Here is a 15,133-nt window from a genome sequence, read left to right on the forward strand (position 1 = left end):
ACGCTGTACTGAAGCTACATTCCAATGACAAGGGTTTCAAAACCACTATCCCCTGCACTCCTGATGCTTTGCTGCCCTGCTCCCAGACTCAGGTTCTTACCTTGTTCCCCATTTTGAGTCATAGCTTCATAAACATATTTTGAATAAAATCCATGATTTCCTTCCAAGCTTTCTTACTCGTTGAGGATCCCCAAATATTCTCCTTTAGGATCATGGTTACAATTCTAATCAGAATGAGTCTCCTTGTGTTTTCCCTTTACTCTCCCCATAGCTGAGCCTCTCCATAAAGCTCTCTTAGGGTCTGCCTACACTGCAATTAGACACCTGTGGTGGGCCTGTGCCAGCTGACTCAGGCTCATGGGGCTTGGGCGAAGGGACTGGTTAATTGTGGTGATGATGTTTGGGCTTGGGCTGCAGCCCTGAGTTCTGGGATTGTCCCACTTCACAGGGCCCCAGAGCCCGGGCTGCATTCCAAGCCCGAATGTCCACACCACAGTGAAACAGCTCCTTAGCCTGAACTTGAGTCAGCTGGCATGGGACAGCTGTGGGTTTTTAACTGCAGTGTAGACATACTCTAAAAGCCATCCCAGTTCCCAGAAAGTTTTCACATGTTTACCTTCTTCCAGGTGTTCCTCAAACAAAGCTACTGCTCTGTGAGGACAGTTCTGATAGACATTTTGAGTGTACAACTAGCGTTGAGACATGATTTCATGTCAGCAGGCTCCCTTACATGGATGGTATATATGAAACAATCAGGTAAACTAAGGAATACAGTGATGCAAGTAACACAGAGGAACAGAACAATTAAGCTTGGCCTATTGCGTGCCAGCTGGCTTTCCAGAGTTTGGCAGTAGCCCCAGTTTCTAAGTCTAAGATGTGGGCAAGGCTGTGGAGAAAGCGATGTGCCCCCAAATGACATGTTGCTGCAAGGTTCTGCACAGCAGGTTCAATAGGCTGGATTTATGTTCAAGTAGGAAAGGCAGGTTCCCAAGCACCCTTCCTCCTTACTTCCCTCCGCACCTGGTCACATTCCCAACTACCTCTCCCATCCTTGGGTCATACTCCTGACACCTGTCTCCACTACGTTCTCCATCCATATTTTCTCCACCATCAACATGACCTCATCAAAACTCTCTGCTGGCTCAGTCCTCTTCCCACTGTGCTCTTGATCCTCCCTTGGATTGGCAGACATGGGCAGAGCCATGCCCATATTTATGAGACCTGTTAGGCTCTTCACACTGCTTTTCAGTTTGACCATTTAACAAACACTTTAGAGAGCCAAGGTGGGTGAGGTAACAGCTTTTACTGGACCAACTTCTGTTGGTGAGAGAGATGAGCTTTCAAGCTTGCACAGAGTTCTTCTTCAGGGCCTGAAGTATCTTCAAAAGCTTGTCTCTCTCCAGAACAGAAGTTGGTCCAATAAAAGCTGTTACCTCACCCACCTAGTCTCTCTAATATATTGGGACCCACATGGCTACAGCAACACTGCATGTAATAAATACTTTGACACAGCTGGAAATTGTGCACTGAGCCTGAGAAGAGGAGAAAGTGGCGAGAGCACCACACCTCCTATCCTGTGTGGATTTCCACCCACTGGCCCTGGTATGTGCCTATGGCAGTTCCTCTCTAGAGAAGCACTGACACCAAGCAGAATACTTACGGACCTTTTATCAAGGCCTCACCATTATACATATTACTTAGAGAGCGTGGTCCTTCGTTCTTGTGAGCAGTCCAACGGAATTCAAATTCTTCCACCACTTCAGCATTTCTTTAGAAAATGATGGCACAAGCCCTACTCTTTGACCTTTGTACTGAAATCCTCACCACTTCCAACCTTTTACTGACCCTGTGAAGTCCTCCTTAAAATAAATCCCCTGTTGTAACGCAGGATGTGCGCATTCCCTCCTCTGCTAGAGACTGAAGCTGCTGGTGGTAAGTTGCGAGGTGTGGAAGACCAGAGTCGGCAGAAAGAGCTCAGCTGATGGAAGTAGTGAGTCAGCCAGGTCTGCCCCTAATACTCACTCGGTTGTGAGCTGGAGGATAGGAGGAGGGGATGGAGGCAGTGGGATTAGGCAACCAGAGCACAGTCAGTGGGGAACAGGATTGGAAGCAGTGAGGCCTGGGGCCCAGAGTGTGAAGAAGGGGAAAGGAGGAAATTGGAAAGTGAAGCAAGGGGAGGCTAGAAGGGCAGACAGGGAAAAGGGACCTGGGGATGAGGGAGAGACTGAAAGAGCATGAGAAAAAGGGAGAGAAACCAAGGGTTTTGTTCACAGGCCCCAATTCACCAAAGCATGTAAGCCCATACTGAGCTAGGAGCTTGTGTTTAAGTTCCGCTGAAGTCATTTCAATGGGACTAGAGGTCATGATTTATTGTTTTGCTAAATAGGATGGATTTATGCCCCTTCCGGATTTCTGGACCTGCTGTTTTTTTTTTTTTACATGAGGGTAAATCTAAAGTAATTCCATTGATAGGCCCAGCAGGCAGAATTTGGGCCAACGTATGAAGGTGATGGAGGGGAGGAAAGGAAATGGTGGTGGTGGTGGTGAGCAGGAAATGAGTTTAATATAGGTTTTAAAAAAGAGTTGATGCAAAACCAAGAAGCAAAATCATGGGAAAAGATGGAGCAGTGAATACACCAAGATATACTGCAGAGGGCAGGAAAAGCAAAAGTGTGATACATAAATAGGAAGGGGAAAGGCCAATGGGAGCGGCGGAGCCGACGCTTAGGACGGGGAGTGCGCAGTGCCCCCATGGCCGCCCCTGCGCCTAGGAGCCAGACATGCCGGCCTCTTCTGGGAACTGCATGGAATGAGGGCAGGCAGGGAGCCCGCTTTAGCCCCGCTGCGCCGCCGACCAGACCTTTAACGGCCTGGTCAGTGGTGCTGACCGGAGCCACCAGGGTCCCTTTTCAGTTGAAAACCGGATGCCTGACAACCCTAATACTAGCTGCTTTTTTCATAAGACTGTTTAGCTCCGGGGCCTACCCTGCACATGCAGCAGGGTATGCATATTCCACAAAGCATTATTTTTAAAATATCCAGTGGTCTGGTGCACCAGCCAGCTATAGACTGACGCTCTTTAAGTATCCATTGACATGGCTCCGAGCCCTTATCACCTCTTCTAACAATTGCCCATAGGTTATAGGAACGTCTTGTATGCATCTACTGAGATATTTTCCCTTTGCTTCAAAAACAAAACAAACAAACAAACAATCCTGCCATTAAAAAACCCACAGAAAATTAGAAAACAAATTATATGCCCAGCATACCGAAATCATTCTATCCTTCCAGACTATAAACTGTGTGAAGGTTTCCACTCAGTCTTTTACTTGCCCTGCAGATGCAGTCTTGCAAAGCTTTGTGGATTTTAAATCAGACCATTCATGTTACTTTAATGTAATTTGATGTGTGTTAATAATGTATAGATATCTAATTCAATGAGAATGCTACCATATCAGGGGTTGGAGAAAATTAAATATGTGCATCTAATTAATTCCTAGTTAATAGGAACAAAGAACTATTTTTTTCTGATTTTTTTTCAACATTTTCCTGCTATTTTCCTTCTTTTCTTAACCTGAATCTTAGTGATTTCAGTCCTCCTCTGGTCCATTTCATATTGAATTTATTATTTCCCACTGTTGTGAAATGCTCCTTTGTTTATTTTATTTTTTATTATTTTTATTTTGTTCTAGTTAAATGCAAAGTGCTCCTGCAAAACTAAAGCTATACTACTGGCAAAATGCCCTGGTTTTCGAGCCTGTAAGTAAAACCCAAATAAAACCAAAGTCTTAAAATATTCCTGTTGTTTCTTGCTTGGGATATTTCAATTCCCAAACAATTCACCTGTATATTAGCTTTTCTGACATTTAAAATTGTGTTTAGGACAGTAAAGATTAACCGAGGCCAAAACACTGATTTAGAAACTGTGGATCAGATCCTCAGTTGCTGTAAATTGGCATGGCTTCAATGGATTTGATTTACACCTGCTGGGGATTTGGTCTACTGGGTCTAGAAATGGATGCAAACAAGAAATTTTGAGGGAAAACTGTTTCCTTTGGCTCAGTAGATTATATTGTAGTGCAAAATCTTATGATGTGGGGAGTTTTCAGGGAGTCCTTCTTAAAACACCCTCAACACCAATGCCATTGTTTATAATCTCAGGACCCAAGGTACTGTGTTGATCAGACAATTTTTCACTAAAAATCCAAGCAGGTGAGGCGCTGCACAATGTCAATGCCCATTGAAGTCTGTGGGGGTTGAGGTCACAAAGGGCCTGATCTTGCTCCCATTGAGATCAATGGACAGACTGCTATTGCCAACCATGGGAATTGGATCATGCTAATGCACTTTCCAGGTGGGCAGCAGCACATTGGAGGACTGGGCCAAAAATATGTAAATCCATATGGCGGATGAAAGGCTGTGGGGAAGGGAAACAGAGAGAGGGTTGAATACAATAATGTGGGTTACTGTGCATGGCACTAAGGGGACAGCTTTTGATTTGACATAAAATTATTTATGCTCATAGGCACTTATAACAAATGTAAATTAAAAAGGTTGCCTCTTCAAGCAGAATGTGCTGTGCATCAAACGGATTTCCCAAATACTTTCGGTGCTGCAATAATCCATTTCATGATTTAAAAACCTTGTAAACATGTCAAAATGGTTGGTTGGTTCTACCATCTTTGTACCATCTATTGCACCAAAGAAATAAAGGGAAATACAATTTATTCTGCAGTTTGGAAGCTCAACATTTCTCTTCCTGTTGGGTGACGACGAGTATCATATTTATTGTCAGCGTGATACTCCTAAGTATGCAGGTGATGCATTGTGAGGATTTCATACCGATAAAGCCATCAATAACGTCCTACTGGACCTGATTGGCTCAGTTGAATCAGCACAGCTGGCTTGGATATTGGGGAATAACTGATGAAAGACTGAAACAAAAGATAGTCTAGGAAAGATCCTGGTGGCTGACTGGGTTTATTTTTAACTTAAAAACTAAAGTTTGGTGGGGCTTGCTGAAGTCAAAGCCTGCAGACCCCTGTGCATTGTCCGCAGTGTGGGAGTTAAGCATGTGGAAAGATTACAAGATGAGGCCTCTGACATCCAAGCATGATTCAGAATACATTGGAGAAATAACTTGCAGCAGCTATTGCAAACCATTTACTGCCTAATCATTCTGATGTAGGTATATTTTCAAAGCCAACATTAAAATGAAAATAAAATAAAATAAAAAGGCCTCTCATAGGGCATAGTTGAGTGGAGGAGAAGGCTCTGTGATCTCCCAGGGGCTTACAAAGTCACTGTGCTGTGAGACGCTGAGGAAGCTGCCCTGCTTTTGCAGCCTGTCAGTTTTATGTTGAATGTTTGTATAGGGTCTTTGATCTCTTATTTACACATATTTCTCCAGGGCAGGGAAGCAGGCCGAAATAGACATTCTATTTATATAATTCTTTCTGTGTCCCAGAGGCTGAGAACAGCAAGGTTTCAAACAAAGAGGAGGAATTTATCTACTTTTCAAGACTGCAGTACTTGCAGAGATGCGTGTTTTAGATTATAGCTCTAGATAAGGCATAAATGAAGGTACCAACATCTAGTCAAATTCATCCGTTGGATGACGCCACTGTAAGCAATGGAGTTAAACTGGGAATGAATTTGGTTCACTATCTGTGTGTGTGTGTGTAAGACACTGAACCACATTTAGTAAATGTTATGTAGGTAGGTTTCATATACAACTTGCACTGTCAGCTAAGCCCCTCAAATCAATTAAGCAATTAAGTCAATGGGGCTCTGCACAGGGCTCTAGGTCAGTTACAGGATCCAGGCCCATACTGTTAAAAAACATCCTAGAGCATTTACTTGTCCTCTGAAAAGCAATTGTGTTACATATGGAGATTTAATTAAATCATGAGCATGTGAGGAAGAGGAATTTTAATCCAGTTGTATGTGAAAAGCTCAACCTTAACTGTGGAATCACTATGCATGCCTCAATCTTTTGTTCTTTCCTTAAATAATGAGGCAGCACTCAGAGAATTCTAAGAGCCTCTGAAAAATATTTTTAAATACAGTGAATCAAGAAGTCCTCTACAACTCCATAACATACTAGGAAATACTAGCAAATAACCAAGCAGCATAAAACTAAACAAAATTCCCCATTTTCTGAGAACATTGTCCCCCACACTATTAGTTTCATCAGCAACCCTCTTAAACAGATGTGCCTTGTTTCATGTCTTGACAATTAGCAGCAGACTTGGGCTATTTTGGACCAGGGTGGGGATGTGCATTCCAAAGGGGCCATTACAGACAACAGCCGACAAGTGGTCCTCTCCAGTTTGAGTGTCATCACGGATCTCAACTACGGCTCTACGGCATGAGAGAGAGGTGATCTCCCAGTCAGCTAGATCCAGAGTTAGTTAGGACTTTGTAGATCTTAAACACACACTGGAAAAACATAGGCAGCCAGTGCATATCTTGGGGCACCATTTAAAGAAATAAGTAAAATTAACTGAAATACATGTAATGTCTCTGTTTCTTATAGAGCTGGTTGGGAAATGATTTTTTGTCACAAAAAAATTTAGATGAAATCAATACCTTTTTTTGTTTGTATCAACATTTTCCCTCAAAATACCAAAACGTGAAGATTTTGGATTGAAATTTTGGTTGTTGAGAAGCTAGCAAATTTTAGTTCTTGTTTTCTGACGAAACACAAAATATTTTTGAGGAAAATGGATTTTTTTTTTTGGTGAAAATTTCTGCTTGGTCAAAAAGCCACTTTCCACAAATAAACCAACAAACAGTGTTTTGGTGGAAAATTCTCTACTGTCTTCAAATTATAATGCATCTTATCTCAGAGGAGAGGCAGCGTACAGAGATGAAAAAGACAACATTCAGCAAAAACAGTTATGATCTTATCATAATAATTAAACTGCCACCAACACATATATAATAATTAGCAATTAATACAGTGCAAAATAATCAATTAAGAACTTGATGGACTGATAATCTTGAAGCCTTTAAAGTGAGTTTGTCTGATTTGTAACAATGGATTATGACATCATGCCTTTGTTCTTAGGAAATAAAATAAGCCATGAAGAGCATGTTTCTGTCATTTATGGGAAATCAAGTAGGTTAATCATTTATGATTTTTATGCTTCAAGGCTTATGTGTGCTACATGCTGTAGAGAGATCTCAACCATTACTCTAAAGCCCATTGTAGCATATATGCCCCCTGCTGCTGAAAAGCCAACTTCATCAAACTGAGCTTTGTCTAAAAGATATTGTAAATATATTATAGGATGCAAGGTACTGCCTGATTATGCAAAACCAGCAGAAGATTGCCACTTAGCAAAGCTACACAGTTCTGGGTATTTATTTCCTCTGAGAGCTCAGATAATCAAATCCACTAGCATTTATAGAGTGACATGCTGCAAACAACAGTCTGTAATATTAGGTGTCAGTGAGGTTCTGGGAAGATGAAACATGAAGCTAAACTGAACATCCCTATCCAAATGGCTCATTTCAAGTAGCTCATGGCTATTAAGTACACTCTTCCCTCTGGGTGGGTATGAAGACTAGGAAATGATCTTGCAAGCGTGGAAAAGAAAAATGTGAACCACATTAACATAATGAACCATAAAAAAGCAGGGCTGGTCTTTTTACTTGTCTCTGATGGTGCACCGATGTGTTAATAGAATTAGTTTACTATTAACAATTGCACCAACTAACTAGGGAGCCAGATCCTGGTAAGTGCTGAGTGCCTCCTTTGACTTGTTGATCATCCTTGGCTCCCAGTGCAGTTGCTTAGTGCCTTGCTCAGAGGTCCAGCTCCCCAGGAACTGTTCTGCTAAGCAAGTATAACTGATGTTAGGATTTCTGCTCTCAAGTGCCCTTGTGAAATCATATAGTTAAAGGGATTGCATAGGAGTGATTGAGGAGGGAAAATGGCCATCTTTTTCTTAAAAGCATGCTTTCTGGATCATATTCTGTTCCATTTACAAGTATCCAACCCCACTAACTTCAATGGGATACCACACGTGGAACTCAGGGCCTGATCTTCTGCAGGTATAATTGGCATAACTCCATTACAGGCCACCAGATTTACACCAGCTGATGATCCGGTCCATAGTTAAAGCAGAATATGACCGTCCATCAGACTCAATCTCACTGAAGCCATTACCAGCTGGAGTGAGGGTTTTGGTTTTGGCGAGATGGAGTTTTAGGAGTAGAGCAATTGAAATGACCAGGTAAAACTGGAGACTATGGTTCCTTCTGGGGGTTCCTGCTGAGAGAGCAACATCCAGAGTACAACTGCATACACATCTACCCCACATGCTCCATAAATAATGTGTCTAAAGAATTTAATTTTCTATCAGTAGTTTGCATGTTTATGAAGTGTCATAAATTGTGGGTGTTTATGCCCCTCCACTTGGCACTTTTGCAATAGCGGATAATAGCTGAGAAAATGCTAGATCGGATGAATTCCTCCACTGATTTCAAATAAACCTTATGAGTTGGAGCAATAAAGAATGTTAAACAGTGTGTACAAAATAACATGCTGTTAGTTACCGTATATGCTGCTTCAGTAAACACTAAAGCATTTTAATCTTGGCTCCAATACAGTAAACAGCAAGTTAATAAGCTAAGGGACAATGCTTATCTTTAAAATTCTTTCAGATTCCTGTGTATAATGTTACCCTGCCCTGCTGGGCTGCTGGCTGACTCTTCTGTCATTTTATTTCTGTCATTGTAAAGTTCAGGTGATCATTTAAATTTGTGCTGAAACTTATTACCGTAACTTAAAATTGTCAGCTGATGTACATTGGTGTAGCTCCATTGAAGTTACATTAATATACTCCAGCTGATCACCTGGCCTACATATTTAAAAACAATCCCCAAAGTGTACAATTACATAAAAACAAATAGACGTATGTTATAATCAGAGTATGAAATAATAAAAGTAACAGTGGCTTCAAATACTCAGGACCTGATCATCAGCTAGTGTAAATGGTCATTGACTGATGTTGATTATGTCACCTGAGGACCCGCTTCTCAAAATTCTAGATTATAATGCATGGTTAGAAGGAGCAACAGCAGTGCTGCTCTCTTAATTAATTCTCCAAAGACTTATATTTAATGCCGTCACTTCGCCAACCTGTTTGTAATGCGACAATATGGTGCTGTATTTTTCTAGATATTCTTTAGGTTCAGCCTCCACAACATAGCGTTTTATTTTAATTAATTCAGAACACCCCACCCTTTTTATTTAGACTTAAAGCCCCTCACCTGTTTCTTTGTCACCTCACACTGTGTACACAAATTGGCATTCGCCACCCACGCTGCGCTCGTTTAAAAAGGTATATAAGGTGCAGGGTAATAATGAATAGGGTCCCTTATTCTTCGAACCTTTGTTTAATAAAGATTAAGGGTCACATCTTCAACAGGCATAAATCAGCCTAGTTCCACTGAAGTCAACAGAGCGATGCCAATTATCACTTGAGGAGTTGGCCCCCAAAAGCCTAATTTAGCTAGAGAAAGTATCTGGGAATGTGGAACTTTCTCCTGCAATTTTAAACATGGCCTGCAGTGTTTAAATGCATAATATCATCTTCCAACGCATTAACATATACTCCCACTTACTCAACACTATACCATAACCGGCAGTCAGACTGTAGGCATGCTGGCTTCTAGGCTCTATTAATGGGGATGTATCAAGTAAAGAATTTGTCTACAAATAGAATGTTAAATGTAGCATATTCAGATTGTTATGCAGCAGAAGCATGAATCCATTTGTGCTGATTACAGACATGCTACTACCCATAATAGCATTTGGGGGGTGAAGAAGGTTAAATCAGAAAATGTTCCTGAGTCTGAAAGCTGTAACACTTGCAGTTTTAACTGAGCAGTGACGAAATTGTAATATGATGCTTGGCATCTCCAAGTATTTAGGGTGTTGTCTCTGTCCTTATTTCCCTGATTAACCTGATCCAAAACCCATGGAAAGACTCCTACTGATTTCAATGGACTTTGACTCAGTCCCTAATTGAAATATCTTCTATAAAGAGGCAAATGGATTGAATTGTGGTGAGCATTGTGGAACGGAGGAAAAGTGTTAGCTGTTAGAATAACTAGAGGTACCGTGTGAAAAGACATCTTGAAGAGATTGGGGATGAGTCCTCCTAGGGTACTACTTTATGTAATCTGGGAACTAATACTTATTGGATTTAGCACACCTTCAGGCTTCAGCCAGCCTTTTACAATGGAGCTGTTTGGCAGAGGCTTTCAAACATAACTTAGAAAGCAAATATGTGAGCACTGTGCAGGCAACTGCAGTGCAAGTGCATTGACCCACTGCTCCATGAGTTTAAATGTGCTCCAGTGGTAGGTTTCATCACGCTGTAACGAGGCAGCTTGCTTCTAGGCCTGAACTGAGACATGCCGTGGGCCTGCATTCAGTGAAGTGGTGGATGGTTGCCCTCTAAAGGGAAGGGAAAATATAATTCAGCCACCTTCACACTGTTTACATCATGTTTCCACTGCTGATCTCTGGGTCAAGTCTGGCAGCGGCTGGCTATGGGAATCCCTAAGGTAGTCTATCCTGGCAACACTCGTTATAGGAACAGCCTAGGAATGCGACCAGAGCAGAAAGTCGGAGAAAAATGATTCTGATGCCCTAGATTTTAGCTTATCCATAATAAATCAGCCAACTTCTTACTTATTAAAGGAACATGCTAAAATCTTATACTGAAGACATTTGTAAATGTGGCATAACAGCCCCCTTTGTATGGAGCCTGAATAGCCGAGAACATGACTTCACAAAAATCTGGACCTTGAATTTGAGTGTCAAACAGGGAAGCAAATGGTCCGTGCAATGTTTCCAGTGCTACAGCCTCATTTAAAGGAGATTTCCTTGAGGGGATTGATCTTTACGGTTAAAAAGAGATCCCTATTCTTCTTCAGAATATCTGACTAATTATGAATTAACATCATCTGCTTTTATCCTAGCTCCTTGTGTGAAAATTTACTGAGGGGAGAAGCACTTTTTTCAACTCTGACTGTAAGGTGACCCTACTTTACCATATTCGTGGGCTGCAAGCAATTTTCATGCTATTGATACAGATGGAATGGATAAGACCCTCTTCATCCTTTAGAAGTAAAACCAGTGCTGGTATCTGCAGTGTTTAAATAATCTGGCTTTAATAGAAACATGAAAACACCATATGGAACCAGACAGCCATTTCCATCAGTGTATTTTGTGCATTTGAGTTTACTTTAACATGACATCTAATAAATCATGTATCATGTAGTGACCATATCAGGTTAGCGCTTATTGAAAGGATATTGGTGTGGAGGGCTTGCTGTGCCTGGGTATTTATTAAGGAAATGAAAGATTGCTAGAACATATGATACACCATGTGTTGCTGAACGTTATTAGTTTGCAAACAGAAAAGTGTTTCTTTCTCTCGCCCTCCTGTGCATGCAGGATAAAACCCTGAAATAAAATTTGCCCTTGGTTTAAAGATGAATAGGGTACACATCCTGTTGGATTCATAGCTGATTTGACAGTGTATTCTGAAGTCACTCCCAGGTTCACGTGTTTATGCAGGAAGGAAACATACCTGTGGAGATACCCTCAGGCAGTGGTCATTAAAATATGACCGTGTGCCACCTGACCTTAAGGCATATCACTGCTTCAACCCTTCACCTTGCAATTGCTGGGCTTGGCTTATGAACAAAGGGCCATCTAAATGTAAGAAATGTGCTCGGGGAATGAGCCTGCCATCTTTCTTTTGAAGGGCAAAAATAAGCGATAGCTTGGTTAGTTATGTGACAATGTAATATCTGTCCATTTTCTGCCATGGCAGCCGCAGTATGCCTTAAGCTGGATGTGCAGCATAATGAATCTATTAGTTTTGCAGTGAAAGTGCAAAAACAAATGCAGTGACAGGAGAGAGAGAGAGAGAGAGATCACTACTATATGCTCTCTGTATCAGCACCGCCAGCCCGATGCGGGTTGGTGCACTCATGTAATAAAGCATGAAAATGCTTCTTTAATTTTCCTACATGTGACGGGCTGTTAACTGGAGAGATGTGCCAAATGTTTCAGAAAAAAAACTGATTATCTTGTGGGAGAACCAGCTGTCTTGCAGGGAGAGTGGCTACTTTCATGTGTGACCCTCTTACCACCCATGAAAACATTTAGATACAGAGCACTCAACCTGTATCTCATTATGGGCACGTAATGTAATGTGACAACGCTGTTGCAACCTGTTGTGATTTACCATACTATGAAAACAATACTAGATTTTCTTCAAACTGTGCCTAAAGAAAACATGATTTCTGAGTACCTTTCACAAGCACTACATTCACTCCAAAGGGAGATGAAACACAACACAAACAAAATGAAGTGTTTTCTTTTGGAAAGAACAAGGTAATGCTTAACAGCACTGTATCTTTTCCAAAGCATTTTACAACCTTTATTAATTAATTCCACAACACCCCTATAAGATAACTCTATTTCCAGATCCCCACTTTACAGATGAGGAAATGGAGGCTGTGAGATGAGCTCAGGGGAGCTCACTGCTCCATTTTCAATATTTCAATAAATATTTCAGCTCTGTATTGGGGAAAAAATCAGTTGATGTAGTCAGACCGTAGATTCATAGCCCTGGTCTACACTAGGACTTTAGGTCGAATTTAGCAGCGTTAAATCAATGTAAACCTGCACCCGTCCACACGATGAAGCCCTTTTTTTCGACTTAAAGGGCTCTTAAAATCGATTTCCTTACTCCACCCCTGACAAGTGGATTAGCGCTTAAATTGGCCTTGCTGGGTCGAATTTGGGGTACTATGGACATAATTCGACGGTATTGGCCTCCGGGAGCTATCCCAGAGTGCTCCACTGTGACTGCTCTGGACAGCACTCTCAACTCAGATGCATTGGCCAGGTAGACAGGAAAAGAACCGTGAACTTTTGAATCCCATTTCCTGTTTGGCCAGCGTGGCAAGCTGCAGGTGACCATGCAGAGCTCATCAGCAGAGGTGACCATGATGGAGTCCCAGAATCGCAAAAGAGCTCCAGCATGGACTGAACGGGAGGTACGGGATCTGATCGCTGTATGGGGAGAGGAATCTGTGCTATCAGAACTCCGTTCCAGTTTTCGAAATGCCAAAACCTTTGTCAAAATCTCCCAGGGCATGAAGGACAGAGGCCATAACAGGGACCCGAAGCAATGCCACGTGAAACTTAAGGAGGTGAGGCAAGCCTACCAGAAAACCAGAGAGGCGAATGGCCGCTCCGGGTCAGAGCCCCAAACATGCCGCTTCTATGATGAACTGCATGCCATTTTAGGGGGTTCAGCCACCACTACCCCAGCAGTGTTGTTTGACTCCTTCAATGGAGATGGAGGCAACACGAAAGCAGCTTTTGGGGATGAAGAAGATGATGATGCTGATGAGGTTGTAGATAGCTCACAGCAAGCAAGTGGAGAAACCGGTTTTCCCGACAGCCAGGAACTGTTTCTCACCCTGGACCTGGAGCCAGTACCCCCCAAGCCATCCAAGGCTGCCTCCTGGACCCAGCAGGCGAAGGGACCTCCGGTGAGTGTACCTTTTAAAATACTATACATGGTTTAAAAGCAAGCATGTGAAAGGATTAATTTGCCCTGGCATTCACAGCTCTCTTGGATGTACTCCCAAAGCCTTTGCAAAAGGTTTCTGGGGAGGGCAGCCTTATTGCGTCCTCCATGGTAGGACACTTTACCACTCCAGGCCAGTAACACGTACTCGGGAATCATTGTACAACAAAGCATTGCAGTGTATGTTTACTGACGTTCAAGCAACATCCCTCTGTGTTATCCTCAGGAGAGTGAGATATCATTCATGGTCACCTGGTTGAAATAGGGCGCTTTTCTTCAGGGGACACTCAGAGGTGCCCGTTCCTGCTGGGCTGTTTGCCTGTGGCTGAACAGAAATGTTCCCCGCTGTTAGCCACGGGGAGCGGGGAGGGTTGAGGGGGTAGCCACGCGGTGGGGGGAGCCAAAATGCGAAGTCAGGGCTGAAGCTCAAATGTGGCGGCAGCATGATGAGAGGAGGCAGGATTCAATGCTGAGGCTGCTGGAGGATCAAACCAGTATGCTCCAGTGTATGGTTGAGCTGCAGCAAAGACAGCTGGAGCACAGACTGCCACTACAGCCCCTGTGTAACCAACCGCCCTCCTCCCCAAGTTCCATAGCCTCCTCACCCAGATGCCCAAGAACGCGGTGGGGGGGCCTCCGGCCAACTAGCCACTCCACCACAGAGGATTGCCCAGAGAACAGAAGGCTGGCATTCAATAAATTTTAAAGTTGTAAACTTTTAAAGTGCTGTGTGGCATTTTCCTTCCCTCCTCCACCACCCCTCCTGGGCTACCTTGGTAGTCATCCCCCTATTTGTGTGATGAATGAATAAAGAATGCATGAATGTGAAGCAACAATGACTTTATTGCCTCTGCAAGTGGTGATCGAAGGGAGGAGGGGAGGGTGGTTAGCTTACAGGGAAGTAGATTGAACCAAGGGGCGGGGGGTTTTATCAAGGAGAAACAAACAGAACTTTCACACCGTAGCCTGGCCAGTCATGAAACTGGTTTTCAAAGCTTCTCTGATGCGTACCGCACCCTCCTGTGCTCTTCTAACCACCCTGGTGTCTGGCTGCGCGTAACCAGCAGCCAGGCGATTTGCCTCAACCTCCCACCCCGCCATAAACATCTCCCCCTTACTCTCATAGATATTGTGGAGCGCACAGCAAGCAATAATAACAGTGGGAATATTGGTTTCTCTGAGGTCTAAGTGAGTCAGTAAACTGCGCCAGCGCGCCTTTAAACATCCAAATGCATATTCTACCACCATTCTGCACTTGCTCAGCCTGTAGTTGAACAGCTCCTGACTACTGTCCAGGCTGCCTGTGTACGGCTTCATGAGCCATGGCATTAAGGGGAAGTCTGGGTCCCCAAGGATAACTATAGGCATTTCAACATCCCCAACAGTTATTTTCTGGTCTGGGAATAAAGTCCCTTCCTGAAGCTTTTGAAACAGACCAGAGTTCCTGAAGATGCAAGCGTCATGTACCTTTCCCGGCCATCCCACGTCGATGTTGGTGA

This window comes from Natator depressus, chromosome 6 (genome assembly GCF_965152275.1).
Source record: "Natator depressus isolate rNatDep1 chromosome 6, rNatDep2.hap1, whole genome shotgun sequence".
In the NCBI taxonomy this organism is placed as follows: domain Eukaryota; kingdom Metazoa; phylum Chordata; order Testudines; family Cheloniidae; genus Natator; species Natator depressus.